Raw genomic sequence first — 15,824 nt, 5'->3', positions numbered from 1 at the left:
AAGCCACGATGAGAGAGCTTCGCCTGGTACCCGCCGGGCAGCTAACCTCCCTGGATTCTCAGGATCTGAAGAGGCCCGCAGGGCCAGTGCGCAGAGTTGTGCTCAGAGGCACCACCAAGATGTCTCTCAATGAGCGTTTTGCTCAATTGCGGAAGAACAGACTGCCACAGCCGATGGCGGGCAACGTCCGGGCCTCGAAGAGGCGGCAGCAGCTGCTGGGCAGTGCCAGAAACAGAAGACTGGCCCTGCAGATGGAGAGGAGACCCTCTGTCCAGGCAGCGTTAAATCCTAGGCAGGGCTTCGAGGGGCGCCCGGGTGAGAGGAGCATCCAAGTCCGTTTAGGAGGTCCCATGGGTGCCCATGCCAGGGGAGCGAAAGGAGGAAGAGGCGCAGCCATCGCCGAGACAGATGTGCCCCAAGGAGGAGGACTAGGTGGGGGACCTGCCGCCAGGGTCCCGCCCGGGGGCGGGATGCCACCCCCAGGTCGGGCCGTGTTTGGTCGTGGAAGAGGGGCTTTTGGAGGCCGAGGACGTGGCGGTGGACGGGGACGCGGCCGAGGGAGAGGTGCCCTCGCTCGCCCCGGACTGACCAAGGAGCAGCTGGACGCCGAACTGGATGCATACATGTCCCAAACCAAGGCGGCCCTGGATGCTGAACTGGATGCCTACATGGCAGAGGCAGCTCCTGAGACCTGTGCCTGTAGCCCGCCTCTTGGACTCTTGTACAAGTCACCACATCTCTGCCAAAATCACCAGGAGGAAACAGGAGGAGAAACCGGACAGCTGCTGGGAGGAACTGTCACAACTGGCACGTTTCTTTGATATAATGCTTGACGGTACATGTTGTATACGCTCACAATAAATGGTTTAGCTTGCATTATGGTTGTGGACTACTTTTGTTACTCTCCTCCCCCTAAAAAAATGAAAATATGTCGGTTGGGGTGTGGGTTCGGGGTTTTGGGGGTTGGGGTTGTGTGGGGCAGAAATGTGGCGATATCCTGTGTATCAGTAAAAGCTTGTGCGAGGCTCTGGGGACACAGCCGGTCTGGGGATTAAACCTAGGGGCCAGGCGGTATGGCACACACGCTTTCCCTCCTAGCGCTGGAGAGAGGGTTCAAAGCCACCCTGGACCACAGGGAATGGAGTCAGTGTAGGAGAGAAACAGCGCCCCAGGGTGGAGGCACACCCTTAATCCTAGTCCTCGGGCGTCACGGGATCACCACTCCCATCAGGAAGGAGGAAGTGACGTGGCCCAGATGGGTATATAAGGCTGCAAGAGTCAGGAACTCCACGCCTTTTGGACTGAGCACTCCCAGGCGTCGAGTCGGAGGACTGGTGGAGTAGGGGAGGTGAGAAGTGGCTGGGGCTTGTTCCTCTGTCTCTCTGACCCTTCAGGGTTGACCCCAGATATCTGGCCACGGGTTCTTATCAAGACCAGTTAGCATCGGAGCGCCCTCTTTGATCGGACTTTTGGGGCACCGGTTCCCGAAAAGCCGCCAAAGCCGCTCGCCTGTGCTGGTGCTGCAGGAGGCCGGACTCTCCACCCACCCTCCTGGGACTTTGCTTTGGACAGCAGGCGGCGGCGGCGGGGTTGGCGGTGCCAGCTTTGGTGGCACAGACGAAAGGCAGGAGAGGGCCGGGCGCTCTAGAGAGCCAAGACACGATGAGAGAGCTTCGCCTGGTACCCGCCGGGCAGCTAACCTCCCTGGATTCTCAGGATCTGAAGAGGCCCGCAGGTCCAGTGCGCAGAGTTGTGCTCAGAGGCACCACCAAGATGTCTCTCAATGAGCGTTTTGCTCAATTGCGGAAGAACAGACTGCCACAGCCGATGGCGGGCAACGTCCGGGCCTCGAAGAGGCGGCAGCAGCTGCTGGGCAGTGCCAGAAACAGAAGACTGGCCCTGCAGATGGAGAGGAGACCCTCTGTCCAGGCAGCGTTAAATCCTAGGCAGGGCTTCGAGGGGCGCCCGGGTGAGAGGAGCATCCAAGTCCATTTAGGAGGTCCCATGGGTGCCCTTGCCAGGGGAGCGAAAGGAGGAAGAGGCGCAGCCATCGCCGAGACAGATGTGCCCCAAGGAGGAGGACTAGGTGGGGGACCTGCCGCCAGGGTCCCGCCCGGGGGCAGGATGCCACCCCCAGGTCGGGCCGTGTTTGGTCGTGGAAGAGGGGCTTTTGGAGGCCGAGGACGTGGCGGTGGACGGGGACGCGGCCGAGGGAGAGGTGCCCTCGCTCGCCCCGGACTGACCAAGGAGCAGCTGGACGCCGAACTGGATGCATACATGTCCCAAACCAAGGCGGCCCTGGATGCTGAACTGGATGCCTACATGGCAGAGGCGGCTCCTGAGACCTGTGCCTGTAGCCCGCCTCTTGGACTCTTGTACAAGTCACCACATCTCTGCCAAAATCACCAGGAGGAAACAGGAGGAGAAACCGGACAGCTGCTGGGAGGAACTGTCACAACTGGCACGTTTCTTTGATATAATGCTTGACGGTACATGTTGTATACGCTCACAATAAATGGTTTTGCTTGCATTATGGTTGTGGACTACTTTTGTTACTCTCCTCCCCCTAAAAAAATGAAAATATGTCGGTTGGGGTGTGGGTTCGGGGTTTTGGGGGTTGGGGTTGTGTGGGGCAGAAATGTGGTGATATTCTGTGTATCAATAAAAGCTTGGCCGAGGATCAGAGGACACAGCCAGGCAGTGGATTAAACTTTTGTTAATCTCCAACCCATAAATAAACAAACAAACAAACAAACAAACAAATAAATAAATAAATAAATGGGTGTGTGTGTTTGTGGGAGTTGGATGGGGAGTGGGTTCGGGTTTGGGATGGTGGGGTTGGCGGTGGGGCAGAAATGTGGTGATATACTGTATATCAATAAAAGCTACGCCGAGGATCAGCGGACACAGCTAGCCAGTGGAATAATCTTTTGTTAGTCTCCTCCCCATAAATAAATAAATAAATAAATAAATAAATAAATAAATAAATAAATAAATGTGTGTTTGTGTGTGTGTGTGTGTGTGTGTGTGTGTTTGTGTTCCTGTGTGTTGGTTGGGGAGTGGGTTCGGGGTTGGGTTGGGTGGGGTTGGCGGTGGGACAGAAATGTGGTGGTATCCTGTGTATCAATTAGAGCTTGTTCCAGGATGAGTGGACACAGCCAGCCAGTATATTAAACGTAGGGGCCAGGTGGTATGGCACACGCTTTCCCTCCTAGCGCTGGAGAGAGGGTTCGAAGCCACCCTGGACCACAGGGGATGGTCTCAGTGTAGGAGAGTAACAGCGCCCCAGGGTGGTGGCACACCCTTAATCCTAGTCCTTGGGCGTCACGTGATCACCACGCCCAGCTCGAAGGAGGAAGTGACGTGGCCCAGAAGGGTATAAAAGGCGGGAGGAGAGAAGAACTCCAGGCCTTTTGGACTGAGGACTCCCAGGCGTCGAGTCGGAGGACTGGTGCAGTAGGTGAGAAGTGGCTGGGGCTTGGTCCTCTGTCTCTCTGACCCTTGGGTGTTCACCCCAGATATCTGGCCCCGGGTTCTTATTAAGACCAGTTAGGATCGGAGCGCCCTCTTTGATCGGACTTTTGGGGCACCAGTTCCCGAGAAAGCCGCCAAAGCCGCTCGCCTGTGCTGGTGCTGCAGGAGGCCGGACTCTCCACCCACCCTCCTGGGACTTTGCTTTGGACAGCAGGCGGCGGCGGCGGGGTTGGCGGTGCCAGCTTTGGTGGCACAGACGAAAGGCAGGAGAGGGCCGGGCGCTCTAGAGAGCCAAGACACGATGAGAGAGCTTCGCCTCGTACCCGCCAGGCAGCTAACCTCCCTGGATTCTCAGGATCTGAAGAGGCCCGCAGGGCCAGTGCGCAGAGTTGTGCTCAGAGGCACCACCAAGATGTCTCTCAATGAGCGTTTTGCTCAATTGCGGAAGAACAGACTGCCACAGCCGATGGCGGGCAACGTCCGGGCCTCGAAGAGGCGGCAGCAGCTGCTGGGCAGTGCCAGAAACAGAAGACTGGCCCTGCAGATGGAGAGGAGACCCTCTGTCCAGGCAGCGTTAAATCCTAGGCAGGGCTTCGAGGGGCGCCCGGGTGAGAGGAGCATCCAAGTCCGTTTAGGAGGTCCCATGGGTGCCCTTGCCAGGGGAGCGAAAGGAGGAAGAGGCGCAGCCATCGCCGAGACAGATGTGCCCCAAGGAGGAGGACTAGGTGGGGGACCTGCCGCCAGGGTCCCGCCCGGGGGCAGGATGCCACCCCCAGGTCGGGCCGTGTTTGGTCGTGGAAGAGGGGCTTTTGGAGGCCGAGGACGTGGCGGTGGACGGGGACGCGGCCGAGGGAGAGGTGCCCTCGCTCGCCCCGGACTGACCAAGGAGCAGCTGGACGCCGAACTGGATGCATACATGTCGCAAACCAAGGCGGCCCTGGATGCTGAATTGGATGCCTACATGGCAGAGGCAGCTCCTGAGACCTGTGACTGACGCCCGCCTCTTGGACTCTTGTTCAAGTCACCACATCTCTGCCAAAATCACCAGGAGGAAACAGGAGGAGAAACCGGACAGCTGCTGGGAGGAACTGTCACAACTGGCACGTTTCTTTGATATAATGCTTGACGGTACATGTTGTATACGCTCACAATAAATGGTTTTGCTTGCATTATGGTTGTGGACTACTTTTGTTACTCTCCTCCCCCTAAAAAAATGAAAATATGTCGGTTGGGGAGTGGGTTCGGGGTTTTGGGGGTTGGGGTTGTGTGGGACAGAAATGTGGTGATATTCTGTGTATCAATAAAAGCTTGGCCGAGGATCAGAGGACACAGCCAGGCAGTGGATTAAACTTTTGTTAATCTCCAACCCATAAATAAATAAACAAACAAACAAACAAATAAATAAATAATAAATAAATAAATAAATGGGTGTGTGTGTTTGTGTGTGTGTGTGTGTGAGTTGGATGGGGAGTGGGTTCGGGTTTGGGATGGTGGGGTTGGCAGTGGGGCAGAAATGTGGTGATATACTGTATATCAATAAAAGCTACGCCGAGGATCAGCGGACACAGCTAGCCAGTGGAATAATCTTTTGTTACTCTCCTCCCCATGAATAAATAAATAAATAAATAAATAAATAAATGTGTGTTTGAGTGTGTGTGTGTGTGTGTGCATGTGTGTTGGTCGGGGAGTGGGATCTGGGTTGGGTGGGGTGCGGTTGGCGGTGGGGCAGAAATGTGGTGATATACGGTTTATCAATAAAAGCTTGGTCGAGGATCAGAGGACACAGTCAGGCAGTGGACTAAACTTTTGTTAATCTCCAACCCATAAATATATAGATAAATAAATAAATAAATAAATAAATAAATAAATAAATAAATAAATTTGTGTGTGTGTGTGTTTGTGTGTGTGTGTGAGTTGGTTGGGGAGTGGGTTCGGGTTTGGGAGGGTGGGGTTGGCCTTGGGGCAGAAATGTGGTGATATACTGTATATCAATAAAAGCTTCGCCGAGGATCAGCGGACACAGCTAGCCAGTGGATTAATCTTTTGTTACTCTCCTCCCCATAAATAAATAAATAAATAAATAAATAAATAAATAAATAAATAAATAAATGTGTTTGTGTGTGTGTGTGTGTGTGTTTGTGTTCGTGTGTGTTGGTTGGGGAGTGGGTTCGCGGTTGGGTGGAGAGGTGTTGGGGGTGGGGCAGGAATGTGGTGGTATCCTGTGTATCAATTAAAGCTTGGTCCAGGATGAGTGGACACAGCCAGCCAGTATATTAAAGGTAGGGGCCAGGTGGTATGGCACACGCCTTTCCTCCTAGCGCTGGAGAGAGGGTTTGAAACCACCCTGGACCACAGGGGATGGTCTCAGTGTAGGAGAGTAACAGCGCCCCAGGGTGGTGGCACACCCTTAATCCTACTCCTTAGGCGTCACATGATCACCACTCCCATCAGGAAGGAGGAAGTGATGTGGCCCAGAAGGGTATATAAGGCGGGAAGAGTCAGGAACTCCACGCCTTTTGGACTGAGCACTCCCAGGCGTCGAGTCGGAGGACTGGCGGGGTAGGGGAGGTGAGAAGTGGCTGGGGCTTGTTCCTCTGTCTCTCTGACCCTTCAGGGTTGACCCCAGATATCTGGCCACGGGTTCTTATCAAGACCAGTTAGGATCGGAGCGCCCTCTTTGATCGGACTTTTGGGGCACCAGTTCCCGAGAAAGCCGCCAAAGCTGCTCACCTGTGCGGGTGCTGCAGGAGGCCGGACTCTCCACCCACCCTCCTGGGACTTTGCTTTGGACACCAGGCGGCGGCGGGGTTGGCGGTGCCAGCTTTGGTGGCACAGACGAAAGGCAGGAGAGGGCCGGCCGCTCTAGAGAGCCAAGCCACGATGAGAGAGCTTCGCCTCGTACCCGCCGGGCAGCTAACCTCCCTGGATTCTCAGGATCTGAAGAGGCCCGCAGGTCCAGTGCGCAGAGTTGTGCTCAGAGGCACCACCAAGATGTCTCTCAATGAGCGTTTTGCTCAATTGCGGAAGAACAGACTGCCAGAGCCGATGGCGGCCAACGTCCGGGCCTCGAAGAGGCGGCAGCAGCAGCTGGGCAGTGCCAGAAACAGAAGACTGGCCCTGCAGATGGAGAGGAGACCCTCTGTCCAGGCAGCGTTAAATCCTAGGCAGGGCTTCGAGGGGCGCCCGGGTGAGAGGAGCATCCAAGTCCGTTTAGGAGGTCCCATGGGTGCCCATGCCAGGGGAGCGAAAGGAGGAAGAGGCGCAGCCATCGCCGAGACAGTTGTGCCCCAAGGAGGAGGACTAGGTAGGGGACCTGCTGCCAGGGCCGCGCCCGGGGGCGGGATGCCACCCCCAGGTCGGGCCGTGTTTGGTCGTGGAAGAGGGGCTTTTGGAGGCCGAGGACGTGGCGGTGGACGGGGACGCGGCCGAGGGAGAGGTGCCCTCGCTCGCCCCGGACTGACCAAGGAGCAGCTGGACGCCGAACTGGATGCATACATGTCCCAAACCAAGGCGGCCCTGGATGCTGAATTGGATGCCTACATGGCAGAGGCAGCTCCTGAGACCTGTGCCTGTAGCCCGCCTCTTGGACTCTTGTACAAGTCACCACATCTCTGCCAAAATCACCAGGAGGAAACAGGAGGAGAAACCGGACAGCTGCTGGGAGGAACTGTCACAACTGGCACGTTTCTTTGATATAATGCTTGACGGTACATGTCGTATACGCTCACAATAAATGGTTTTGCTTGCATTATGGTTGTGGACTACTTTTGTTACTCTCCTCCCCCTAAAAAAATGAAAATATGTCGGTTGGGGTGTGGGTTCGGGGTTTTGGGGGTTGGGGTTGTGTGGGGCAGAAATGTGGTGATATTCTGTGTATCAATAAAAGCTTGGCCGAGGATCAGAGGACACAGCCAGGCAGTGGATTAAACTTTTGTTAATCTCCAACCCATAAATAAACAAACAAACAAACAAACAAATAAATAAATAAATAAATAAATGGGTGTGTGTGTTTGTGGGAGTTGGATGGGGAGTGGGTTCGGGTTTGGGATGGTGGGGTTGGCGGTGGGGCAGAAATGTGGTGATATACTGTATATCAATAAAAGCTACGCCGAGGATCAGCGGACACAGCTAGCCAGTGGAATAATCTTTTGTTAGTCTCCTCCCCATAAATAAATAAATAAATAAATAAATAAATAAATAAATAAATAAATAAATAAATAAATAAATGTGTGTTTGTGTGTGTGTGTGTGTGTGTGTGTGTTTGTGTTCCTGTGTGTTGGTTGGGGAGTGGGTTCGGGGTTGGGTTGGGTGGGGTTGGCGGTGGGACAGAAATGTGGTGGTATCCTGTGTATCAATTAGAGCTTGTTCCAGGATGAGTGGACACAGCCAGCCAGTATATTAAACGTAGGGGCCAGGTGGTATGGCACACGCCTTTCCTCCTAGCGCTGGAGAGAGGGTTCGAAGCCACCCTGGACCACAGGGGATGGTCTCAGTGTAGGAGAGTAACAGCGCCCCAGGGTGGTGGCACACCCTTAATCCTAGTCCTTGGGCGTCACGTGATCACCACGCCCAGCTCGAAGGAGGAAGTGACGTGGCCCAGAAGGGTATAAAAGGCGGGAGGAGAGAAGAACTCCAGGCCTTTTGGACTGAGGACTCCCAGGCGTCGAGTCGGAGGACTGGTGCAGTAGGTGAGAAGTGGCTGGGGCTTGGTCCTCTGTCTCTCTGACCCTTGGGTGTTCACCCCAGATATCTGGCCCCGGGTTCTTATTAAGACCAGTTAGGATCGGAGCGCCCTCTTTGATCGGACTTTTGGGGCACCAGTTCCCGAGAAAGCCGCCAAAGCCGCTCGCCTGTGCTGGTGCTGCAGGAGGCCGGACTCTCCACCCACCCTCCTGGGACTTTGCTTTGGACACCAGGCGGCGGCGGGGTTGGCGGTGCCAGCTTTGGTGGCACAGACGAAAGGCAGGAGAGGGCCGGGCGCTCTAGAGAGCCAAGACACGATGAGAGAGCTTCGCCTCGTACCCGCCAGGCAGCTAACCTCCCTGGATTCTCAGGATCTGAAGAGGCCCGCAGGGCCAGTGCGCAGAGTTGTGCTCAGAGGCACCACCAAGATGTCTCTCAATGAGCGTTTTGCTCAATTGCGGAAGAACAGACTGCCACAGCCGATGGCGGGCAACGTCCGGGCCTCGAAGAGGCGGCAGCAGCTGCTGGGCAGTGCCAGAAACAGAAGACTGGCCCTGCAGATGGAGAGGAGACCCTCTGTCCAGGCAGCGTTAAATCCTAGGCAGGGCTTCGAGGGGCGCCCGGGTGAGAGGAGCATCCAAGTCCGTTTAGGAGGTCCCATGGGTGCCCTTGCCAGGGGAGCGAAAGGAGGAAGAGGCGCAGCCATCGCCGAGACAGTTGTGCCCCAAGGAGGAGGACTAGGTGGGGGACCTGCCGCCAGGGTCCCGCCCGGGGGCAGGATGCCACCCCCAGGTCGGGCCGTGTTTGGTCGTGGAAGAGGGGCTTTTGGAGGCCGAGGACGTGGCGGTGGACGGGGACGCGGCCGAGGGAGAGGTGCCCTCGCTCGCCCCGGACTGACCAAGGAGCAGCTGGACGCCGAACTGGATGCATACATGTCCCAAACCAAGGCGGCCCTGGATGCTGAACTGGATGCCTACATGGCAGAGGCGGCTCCTGAGACCTGTGCCTGTAGCCCGCCTCTTGGACTCTTGTACAAGTCACCACATCTCTGCCAAAATCACCAGGAGGAAACAGGAGGAGAAACCGGACAGCTGCTGGGAGGAACTGTCACAACTGGCACGTTTCTTTGATATAATGCTTGACGGTACATGTTGTATACGCTCACAATAAATGGTTTTGCTTGCATTATGGTTGTGGACTACTTTTGTTACTCTCCTCCCCCTAAAAAAATGAAAATATGTCGGTTGGGGAGTGGGTTCGGGGTTTTGGGGGTTGGGGTTGTGTGGGACAGAAATGTGGTGATATTCTGTGTATCAATAAAAGCTTGGCCGAGGATCAGAGGACACAGCCAGGCAGTGGATTAAACTTTTGTTAATCTCCAACCCATAAATAAATAAACAAACAAACAAACAAATAAATAAATAATAAATAAATAAATAAATGGGTGTGTGTGTTTGTGTGTGTGTGTGTGTGAGTTGGATGGGGAGTGGGTTCGGGTTTGGGATGGTGGGGTTGGCAGTGGGGCAGAAATGTGGTGATATACTGTATATCAATAAAAGCTACGCCGAGGATCAGCGGACACAGCTAGCCAGTGGAATAATCTTTTGTTACTCTCCTCCCCATAAATAAATAAATAAATAAATAAATAAATGTGTGTTTGAGTGTGTGTGTGTGTGTGTGCATGTGTGTTGGTCGGGGAGTGGGATCTGGGTTGGGTGGGGTGCGGTTGGCGGTGGGGCAGAAATGTGGTGATATACGGTTTATCAATAAAAGCTTGGTCGAGGATCAGAGGACACAGTCAGGCAGTGGACTAAACTTTTGTTAATCTCCAACCCATAAATATATAGATAAATAAATAAATAAATAAATAAATAAATAAATAAATAAATAAATTTGTGTGTGTGTGTGTTTGTGTGTGTGTGTGAGTTGGTTGGGGAGTGGGTTCGGGTTTGGGAGGGTGGGGTTGGCCTTGGGGCAGAAATGTGGTGATATACTGTATATCAATAAAAGCTTCGCCGAGGATCAGCGGACACAGCTAGCCAGTGGATTAATCTTTTGTTACTCTCCTCCCCATAAATAAATAAATAAATAAATAAATAAATAAATAAATAAATAAATAAATAAATGTGTTTGTGTGTGTGTGTGTGTGTGTTTGTGTTCGTGTGTGTTGGTTGGGGAGTGGGTTCGCGGTTGGGTGGAGAGGTGTTGGGGGTGGGGCAGGAATGTGGTGGTATCCTGTGTATCAATTAAAGCTTGGTCCAGGATGAGTGGACACAGCCAGCCAGTATATTAAAGGTAGGGGCCAGGTGGTATGGCACACGCCTTTCCTCCTAGCGCTGGAGAGAGGGTTTGAAACCACCCTGGACCACAGGGGATGGTCTCAGTGTAGGAGAGTAACAGCGCCCCAGGGTGGTGGCACACCCTTAATCCTACTCCTTAGGCGTCACATGATCACCACTCCCATCAGGAAGGAGGAAGTGATGTGGCCCAGAAGGGTATATAAGGCGGGAAGAGTCAGGAACTCCACGCCTTTTGGACTGAGCACTCCCAGGCGTCGAGTCGGAGGACTGGCGGGGTAGGGGAGGTGAGAAGTGGCTGGGGCTTGTTCCTCTGTCTCTCTGACCCTTCAGGGTTGACCCCAGATATCTGGCCACGGGTTCTTATCAAGACCAGTTAGGATCGGAGCGCCCTCTTTGATCGGACTTTTGGGGCACCAGTTCCCGAGAAAGCCGCCAAAGCTGCTCACCTGTGCGGGTGCTGCAGGAGGCCGGACTCTCCACCCACCCTCCTGGGACTTTGCTTTGGACACCAGGCGGCGGCGGGGTTGGCGGTGCCAGCTTTGGTGGCACAGACGAAAGGCAGGAGAGGGCCGGCCGCTCTAGAGAGCCAAGCCACGATGAGAGAGCTTCGCCTCGTACCCGCCGGGCAGCTAACCTCCCTGGATTCTCAGGATCTGAAGAGGCCCGCAGGTCCAGTGCGCAGAGTTGTGCTCAGAGGCACCACCAAGATGTCTCTCAATGAGCGTTTTGCTCAATTGCGGAAGAACAGACTGCCAGAGCCGATGGCGGCCAACGTCCGGGCCTCGAAGAGGCGGCAACAGCTGCTGGGCAGTGCCAGAAACAGAAGACTGGCCCTGCAGATGGAGAGGAGACCCTCTGTCCAGGCAGCGTTAAATCCTAGGCAGGGCTTCGAGGGGCGCCCGGGTGAGAGGAGCATCCAAGTCCGTTTAGGAGGTCCCATGGGTGCCCATGCCAGGGGAGCGAAAGGAGGAAGAGGCGCAGCCATCGCCGAGACAGTTGTGCCCCAAGGAGGAGGACTAGGTAGGGGACCTGCTGCCAGGGCCGCGCCCGGGGGCGGGATGCCACCCCCAGGTCGGGCCGTGTTTGGTCGTGGAAGAGGGGCTTTTGGAGGCCGAGGACGTGGCGGTGGACGGGGACGCGGCCGAGGGAGAGGTGCCCTCGCTCGCCCCGGACTGACCAAGGAGCAGCTGGACGCCGAACTGGATGCATACATGTCCCAAACCAAGGCGGCCCTGGATGCTGAATTGGATGCCTACATGGCAGAGGCAGCTCCTGAGACCTGTGCCTGTAGCCCGCCTCTTGGACTCTTGTACAAGTCACCACATCTCTGCCAAAATCACCAGGAGGAAACAGGAGGAGAAACCGGACAGCTGCTGGGAGGAACTGTCACAACTGGCACGTTTCTTTGATATAATGCTTGACGGTACATGTCGTATACGCTCACAATAAATGGTTTTGCTTGCATTATGGTTGTGGACTACTTTTGTTACTCTCCTCCCCCTAAAAAAATGAAAATATGTCGGTTGGGGTGTGGGTTCGGGGTTTTGGGGGTTGGGGTTGTGTGGGGCAGAAATGTGGTGATATTCTGTGTATCAATAAAAGCTTGGCCGAGGATCAGAGGACACAGCCAGGCAGTGGATTAAACTTTTGTTAATCTCACCCATAAACAAACAAACAAAGAAAAAAACAAATAAATAAATAAATAAATAAATGGGTGTGTGTGTTTGTGTGTGTGTGTGTGTGTGTGTGTTTGTTTGTGTGTGTGAGTTGGATGGGGAGTGGGTTCGGGTTTGGGAGGGTGGGGTTGGCGGTGGGGCAGAAATGTGGTGATATTCTGTGTATCAATAAAAGCTTCACCGAGGATCAGCGGACACAGCTAGCCAGTGGATTAATCTTCTGTTACTCTCCTCAAATAAATAAATAAATAAATAAATAAATAAATAAATAAATAAATAAATAAATAAATAAATGTGTTTGTGTGTGTATGTGTGTGTGTGTGTTTGTGTTCGTGTGTGTTGGTTGGGGAGTGGGTTCGGGGTTGGGTGGTGTGGGGTGGCGGTGGGGCAGAAATGTGGTGGTATCCTGTGTATCAATTAGAGCTTGTTCCAGGATGAGTGGACACAGCCAGCCAGTATATTAAACGTAGGGGCCAGGTGGTATGGCACACGCCTTTCCTCCTAGCGCTGGAGAGAGGGTTTGAAACCACCCTGGACCACAGGGGATGGTCTCAGTGTAGGAGAGTAACAGCGCCCTAGGGTGGTGGCACACCCTTAATCCTAGTCCTTGGGCGTCACGTGATCACCACTCCCATCAGGAAGGAGGAAGTGATGTGGCCCAGAAGGGTATAAAAGGCGGGAGGAGACAGGAACTCCAGGCCTTTTGGACTGAGCACTCCCAGGCGTCGAGTCGGAGGACTGGCGGGGTAGGGGAGGTGAGAAGTGGCTGGGGCTTGTTCCTCTGTCTCTCTGACCCTTCAGGGTTGACCCCAGATATCTGGCCACGGGTTCTTATCAAGACCAGTTAGGATCGGAGCGCCCTCTTTGATCGGACTTTTGGGGCACCAGTTCCCTAGAAAGCCGCCAAAGCCGCTCGCCTGTGTGGGAGCTGCAGGAGGCCGGGGACTAAGCTTTGGACAGCAGTCGGCGGCGGGGTTGGCGCTGCCAGCTTTGGTGGCACAGACGAAAGGCAGGAGAGGGCCGGCTGCTCTAGAGGGCCAAGCCACGATGAGAGAGCTTCGCCTGGTACCCGCCGGGCAGCTAACCTCCCTGGATTCTCAGGATCTGAAGAGGCCCGCAGGGCCAGTGCGCAGAGTTGTGCTCAGAGGCACCACCAAGATGTCTCTCAATGAGCGTTTTGCTCTATTGCGGAAGAACAGACTGCCAGAGCAGATGGCGGCCAACGTCCGGGCCTCGAGGAGGCGGCAGCAGCTGCTGGGCAGTGCCAGAAACAGAAGACTGGCCCTGCAGATGGAGAGGAGACCCTCTGTCCAGGCAGCGTTAAATCCTAGGCAGGGCTTCGAGGGGCGCCCGGGTGAGAGGAGCATCCAAGTCCGTTTAGGAGGTCCCATGGGTGCAGTTGCCAGAGGAGCGAAAGGAGGAAGAGGCGCAGCCATCGCCGAGACAGTTGTGCCCCAAGGAGGAGGACTAGGTGGGGGACCTGCTGCCAGGGCCGCGCCCGGGGGCGGGATGCCACCCTCAGGTCGGGCCGTGTTTGGTCGTGGAAGAGGGGCTTTTGGAGGCCGAGGACGTGGCGGTGGACGGGGACGCGGCCGACGGAGAGGTGCCCTCGCTCGCCCCGGACTGACCAAGGAGCAGCTGGACGCCGAACTGGATGCATACATGTCGCAAACCAAGGCGGCCCTGGATGCTGAACTGGATGCCTACATGGCAGAGGCAGCTCCTGAGACCTGTGCCTGTAGCCCGCCTCTTGGACTCTTGTACAAGTCACCACATCTCTGCCAAAATCACCAGGAGGAAACAGGAGGAGAAACCGGACAGCTGCTGGGAGGAACTGTCACAACTGGCACGTTTCTTTGATATAATGCTTGACGGTACATGTTGTATACGCTCACAATAAATGGTTTTGCTTGCATTATGGTTGTGGACTACTTTTGTTACTCTCCTCCCCGTAAAAAAATGAAAATATGTCGGTTGGGGTGTGGGTTCGGGGTTTTGGGGGTTGGGGTTGTGTGGGGCAGAAATGTGGCGATATCCTGTGTATCAGTAAAAGCTTGTGCGAGGCTCTGGGGACACAGCCGGTCTGGGGATTAAACCTAGGGGCCAGGCGGTATGGCACACACGCTTTCCCTCCTAGCGCTGGAGAGAGGGTTCAAAGCCACCCTGGACCACAGGGAATGGACTCAGTGTAGGAGAGAAACAGCGCCCCAGGGTGGAGGCACACCCTTAATCCTAGTCCTCGGGCGTCACGGGATCACCACTCCCATCAGGAAGGAGGAAGTGACGTGGCCCAGATGGGTATATAAGGCTGCAAGAGTCAGGAACTCCACGCCTTTTGGACTGAGCACTCCCAGGCGTCGAGTCGGAGGACTGGTGGAGTAGGGGAGGTGAGAAGTGGCTGGGGCTTGTTCCTCTGTCTCTCTGACCCTTCAGGGTTGACCCCAGATATCTGGCCACGGGTTCTTATCAAGACCAGTTAGGATCGGAGCGCCCTCTTTGATCGGACTTTTGGGGCACCAGTTCCCGAGAAAGCCGCCAAAGCTGCTCGCCTCTGCGGGAGCTGCAGGAGGCCGGGGACTTTGCTTTGGACAGCAGTTGGCGGCGGTTTTGGCGCTGCCAGCTTTGGTGGCACAGACGAAAGGCAGGAGAGGGCTGGCCGCTCTAGAGAGCCAAGCCACGATGAGAGAGCTTCGCCTGGTACCCGCCGGGCAGCTAACCTCCCTGGATTCTCAGGATCTGAAGAGGCCCGCAGGGCCAGTGTGCAGAGTTGTGCTCAGAGGCACCACCAAGATGTCTCTCAATGAGCGTTTTGCTCAATTTCGGAAGAACAGACTGCCACGGCCTATGGCGGGCAACGTCCGGGCCTCGAGGAGGCGGCAGCAGCTGCTGGGCAGTGCCAGAAACAGAAGACTGGCCCTGCAGATGGAGAGGAGACCCTCTGTCCAGGCAGCGTTAAATCCTAGGCAGGGCTTCGAGGGGCGCCCGGGTGAGAGGAGCATCCAAGTCCGTTTAGGAGGTCCCATGGGTGCCCATGCCAGGGGAGCGAAAGGAGGAAGAGGCGCAGCCATCGCCGAGACAGATGTGCCCCAAGGAGGAGGACTAGGTGGGGGACCTGGCGCCAGGGCTCCGCCCGGGGGCGGGATGCCACCCCCAGGTCGGGCCGTGTTTGGTCGTGGAAGAGGGGCTTTTGGAGGCCGAGGACGTGGCGGTGGACGGGGACGCGGCCGAGGGAGAGGTGCCCTCGCTCGCCCCGGACTGACCAAGGAGCAGCTGGACGCCGAACTGGATGCATACATGTCCCAAACCAAGGCGGCCCTGGATGCTGAATTGGATGCCTACATGGCAGAGGCAGCTCCTGAGACCTGTGACTGAAGCCCGCCTCTTGGACTCTTGTTCAAGTCACCACATCTCTGCCAAAATCACCGGGACCAAACATGAGGAGAAACCCGAGGGGTGCGGGGAGGAACTTCACGAGAGGGGCGGGTTTATTGGATGTAATGCTTGACGGCACTTATTGTATATGTTCACAATAAATGGTTTTTCTTGCATTTTGGTTGTGGACTACTTTTGTTATTCTCCTCCCACTCCCCCCCATTCCTACCCCCCCAAAAAAAAATGTTGGTTGTGTTGTGTTGTGGGTTCGGGGTTGTGTGGGGTGTGTTTGGGTGGGACAGAAAGGTGGCGATATCCT

General features: G+C 55.3%; 8 pseudogenes; all 8 read left to right on the top strand.

The window, feature by feature from the left end:
- The first annotated feature begins 8 nt into the window (after positions 1-8).
- On the top strand, positions 9-821 carry LOC143272627 (chromatin target of PRMT1 protein pseudogene; annotated as a pseudogene).
- An 841-nt stretch (positions 822-1,662) lies between these two features.
- On the top strand, positions 1,663-2,475 carry LOC143272626 (chromatin target of PRMT1 protein pseudogene; annotated as a pseudogene).
- Positions 2,476-2,479: 4 nt separating this feature from the next.
- On the top strand, positions 2,480-4,468 carry LOC143272625 (chromatin target of PRMT1 protein pseudogene; annotated as a pseudogene).
- Positions 4,469-6,354: 1,886 nt separating this feature from the next.
- Positions 6,355-7,167, top strand: LOC143272624 (chromatin target of PRMT1 protein pseudogene; annotated as a pseudogene).
- Positions 7,168-8,474: 1,307 nt separating this feature from the next.
- LOC143272623 (chromatin target of PRMT1 protein pseudogene) lies at positions 8,475-9,287 on the top strand (annotated as a pseudogene).
- Positions 9,288-11,053: 1,766 nt separating this feature from the next.
- Positions 11,054-11,866, top strand: LOC143272622 (chromatin target of PRMT1 protein pseudogene; annotated as a pseudogene).
- A 1,314-nt stretch (positions 11,867-13,180) lies between these two features.
- Positions 13,181-14,798, top strand: LOC143272621 (chromatin target of PRMT1 protein pseudogene; annotated as a pseudogene).
- Positions 14,799-14,812: 14 nt separating this feature from the next.
- On the top strand, positions 14,813-15,505 carry LOC143272620 (chromatin target of PRMT1 protein pseudogene; annotated as a pseudogene).
- The last annotated feature ends 319 nt before the right edge of the window (positions 15,506-15,824 follow it).

This window comes from Peromyscus maniculatus, chromosome 4 (assembly GCF_049852395.1).
Source record: "Peromyscus maniculatus bairdii isolate BWxNUB_F1_BW_parent chromosome 4, HU_Pman_BW_mat_3.1, whole genome shotgun sequence".
Lineage (NCBI taxonomy): Eukaryota > Metazoa > Chordata > Mammalia > Rodentia > Cricetidae > Peromyscus > Peromyscus maniculatus.
This window is presented reverse-complemented; position numbering and strand designations above follow the sequence as displayed.